This window comes from Oncorhynchus keta, chromosome 16 (assembly GCF_023373465.1).
Source record: "Oncorhynchus keta strain PuntledgeMale-10-30-2019 chromosome 16, Oket_V2, whole genome shotgun sequence".
Classification (NCBI taxonomy): Eukaryota; Metazoa; Chordata; class Actinopteri; order Salmoniformes; family Salmonidae; genus Oncorhynchus; species Oncorhynchus keta.
This window is the reverse complement of record NC_068436.1, coordinates 19,254,531-19,258,781: the sequence shown is the minus strand read 5'-3', so window position 1 is coordinate 19,258,781 and position 4,251 is coordinate 19,254,531. Positions and strand designations below refer to the sequence as shown.

Genomic DNA, 4,251 nt, shown 5'->3' with positions numbered 1-4,251 from the left:
GCATATACTATATTCCTGGCATGAGTAGCAGGACGCTGAAATGTTGCACGATTTTTAACAGAATGTTTGAAAAACTAAGGGGTAGGCTTAAGTGGTTTTAAGAACAAATTCTTATTTTCAATGCCGGCCTAGGAACAGTGGGTTAACTGCCTGTTCAGGGACAGAACGACAGAATTGTACCTTGTCAGCTTGGGGGTTTGAACTTGCAACCTTCCGGTTACTAGTCCAACACTCTAACCACTAGGCTCCCCTGCTGCCCACATGTGAAAATGTTGCCCAATTAGTGGGAGGGATGGGGGCAACTTCTTGGTCAAGTTTCAAACGTCTGTCAGTCAAAGCCCATATGGCGCTGTGAATCACCGAGCCTGACATATGGCGCTGTGAAGCCTGAAATACGGCGCTGTGAAGCCTGACATATGGCGCTGTGAAGCCTGAAATACGGCGCTGTGAAGCCTGACATATGGCGCTGTGAAGCCTGAAATACGCCGCTGTGAAGCCTGACATATGGCGCTGTGAAGCCTGACATATGGTGCTGTGAAGCCTGACATATGGCACTTTGAAGCCTGACATATGGCACTGTGAAGCGCAGAGCCTGACATATGGCGCTGTGAGGCCTGACATATGGCGCTGTGAAGCGCAGAGCCTGACATATGGCGCTGTGAAGCCTGACATATGGCGCTGTGAAGCCTGACATATGGCGCTGTGAAGCGCAGAGCCTGACATATGGCACTGTGAAGCCTGACATATGGCGCTGTGAAGCGCAGAGCCTGACATATGGCGCTGTGAGGCCTGACATATGGCGCTGTGAAGCGCAGAGCCTGACATATGGCGCTGTGAAGCCTGACATATGGCGCTGTGAAGCCTGACATATGGCGCTGTGAAGCGCAGAGCCTGACATATGGCACTGTGAAGCCTGACATATGGCTCTGTGAAGCCTAACATATGGCGCTGTGAGGCGCAGAGCCTGAGCTCTGACATCATGTATAGTATGTTACTTTACAGCCACTGGGTTCCAATTTAGCTGCTTATTAGTGCCCAGATCTGCCATGTTCAACCTGTATACAGTCAGGACTGTAGTAAAGGGCTATAGGATAGTGTTGAAAGATGAAGGTTCTTGTTGTAGTAGAAGTAGTGACTGATTGGTCAATCTAGTGGGATAGTGGCCCTTTATAACCAGTTACATATGCCGAGAACCTGAGCTACAGCCTGTTTGTGTTGTCATGCCAACTCAATAATTTTTATGTTTGGCTTGACAATAACAGCAATGGAGTAGCCAAGAGCACAAACAGACCTGGGACCAGGCTACCAAGAACCAGCCCACAGATTACACAAAACACAAAGAGACCTGGGACCAGGTTACCAAGAACCATCCCACAGCTAACACAAAACACAAAGATACCTGGGACCAGGTTACCAAGAACCAGCCCACAGCTAACACAAAACACAAAGAGACCTGGTATCAGGCTACCAAGAACCAGCCCACAGCTAACACAAAACACAAACAGACCTGGGACCAGGCTACCAAGAACCAGCCCACAGCTAACACAAAACACAAAGAGACCTGGGACCAGGCTTCCAAGAACCAGCCCACAGATTACACAAAACACAAACAGATCTTCTAATCTATTGTATGTTGTTGTTGTCGTTGACAAGTGTACTAAAGATTTCGGAAGTGGACTTGCGCAGAAATAAAATGTAAAATTAAATGAAAAGTGTTTTTTAAAATTTCGTAAATAGTTTATAAGTTCAAATGCAGTGCTGCTTTCATCTCTGCCTGTGTGTGAGTGTGTGTGTGTGTGTGTGTGTATTCTCTGTTGTACTGTCAGTACCAGGATCATGTATTGATTATTAATAGTGTAGCAACACAACCAGGGGGTCTTATGAACACAAAGCACATCAAACACATGTTCCTCTCACACACACTAATACACACTAACACATACTAATACACACTAGCACACACTAATACACACTAACACACACTAATACACACTAACACACACTAATACACACTAATACACACTAATACACACTAACACACACTAACACACACTAACAGACACTAACACACACTAATACACACTAACACACACTAACACACACTAACACACACTAACACACACTAACAGACACTAACACACACTAATACACACTAACACACACTAACACACACTAATACACACTAACACACACTAACACACACTAACAGACACTAACACACACTAATACACACTAACACACACTAACACACACTAACACACACTAACACACACTAACAGACACTAACACACACTAATACACACTAACACACACTAACACACACTAATACACACTAACACACACTAACACACACATTCCTCTCATACAAACTAACACACACTAACACACACTAATACACACGTTCCTCTCATACACACTAACACACACATTCCTCTCATACACACTAACACACACATTCCTCTCATACACACTAACACACACTAACACACACATTCCTCTCATACACACTAACACACACTAACACACACTAACACACACTAACACACACTAACACACACATTCCTCTCATACAAACTAACACACACTAACACACACTAATACACACGTTCCTCTCATACACACTAACACACACATTCCTCTCATACACACTAACACACATATTCCTCTCATACACACTAACACACACTAACACACACATTCCTCTCATACACACTAACACACACTAACGCACACTAACACACACGTATGCAAGCACACATTTCTTTACCTTTGATATTAAAAACTGAGTTGAGGAAGAGCTTGTAAGTAAGCTTTCTCACCCTCTCCCTCTCTCTCTCTCTCTCTCTCACTCTCACTCTCTCTCTCTCTCTCTCCCTCTCTCTCTCTCTCTCTCTCTCTCTCTCTCTCTCTCTCTCTCTCTCTCTCTCTCTCTCTCTCTCTCTCTCTCTCTCTCTCTCTCACTCGCTCTCTCTTCCTCTCTCTCCCTCCCTCTCTCTTCCTCGCTCTCTCTCTCTAACTCGCGCTCTCTCTCTCCTTGCTCTCTCGCTTCCCCCTCTCTCTTCCTCACTCTCTCTCCCTCTCTCTTCCTTGCTCTCTCTCCCCCGTCTCTCTCTCTCCCTCTCTCTCGTCCTCGCAATCTCTCTCCCTCGCTCTCTCTTTTGTCCTCTCTCTTCCTTTCCTTTCCTCTCTCCCTCTCTCTCCCTCACCCTTCTCTCTCCCTCTCTTTTCTCTGTCCCTCTTCCATCTCTCTTTCCTCCTTCTTTTCCTGTCTCTCTCTCTCTCTCTCTCTCTCTCTCGCTCTCTTTCAATTCAATTCAATTCAATTGACTTTATTGACATGGCAAGTTCATTATTACATACATTGTCAAAGTATACATATCAAAAAATACAAATAAAATAAAAATATATATTTATATATAATATATATATATATTTATATATAAATAAATGGTGGGACCAACAGCAATAATTATAGTCGTAGTGGACATGGGATTAACATTAACAACTTCAACAACAATATTAATGAGAACAACAATACATTAAAGCAATAGTAGTGGACCAGTGTCACCATGACTGAGAAGACACATGACCTGGTGGTAGACCAGTGTCAACATGACTGAGAAGACACATGACCTGGTAGTAGACCAGTGTCAACATGACTGAGAAGACACGTGACCTGGTAGTAGACCAGTGTCAACATGACTGAGAAGACACGTGACCTGGTAGTAGACCAGTGTCAACATGACTGAGAAGACACATGACCTGGTAGTAGACCAGTGTCAACATGACTGAGAAAACACATGACCTGGTAGTAGACCAGTGTCAACATGACTGAGAAGACACATGACCTGGTAGTAGACCAGTGTCAACATGACTGAGAAGACACGTGACCTGGTAGTAGACCAGTGTCAACATGACTGAGAAGACACATGACCTGGTAGTAGACCAGTGTCAACATGACTGAGAAGACAAATGACCTGGTAGTAGACCAGTGTCAACATGACTGAGAAGACACATGACCTGGTATTAGACCAGTGTCAACATGACTGAGAAGACACATGACCTGGTAGTGGACCAGTGTCAACATGACTGAGAAGACACATGACCTGGTAGTAGACCAGTGTCAACATGACTGAGAAGACACATGACCTGGTAGTAGACCAGTGTCAACATGACTGAGAAGACACATGACCTGGTAGTAGACCAGTGTCAACATGACTGAGAAGACACATGACCTGGTAGTAGACCAGT

General features: G+C 44.5%; 1 long non-coding RNA gene across 3 annotated transcripts in view; it reads right to left on the bottom strand.

The window, feature by feature from the left end:
• Positions 1-3,979: 3,979 nt before the first annotated feature.
• Positions 3,980-4,251, bottom strand: part of LOC127908104 (uncharacterized) — a 1,173-nt gene continuing 901 nt past the window's right edge. For all 3 annotated transcript variants that reach the window (XR_008066191.1, XR_008066193.1, XR_008066192.1), the window contains exon 3: positions 3,980-4,063. This is a non-coding gene — a long non-coding RNA (uncharacterized LOC127908104). The remainder of the gene's footprint in view (positions 4,064-4,251) is intronic.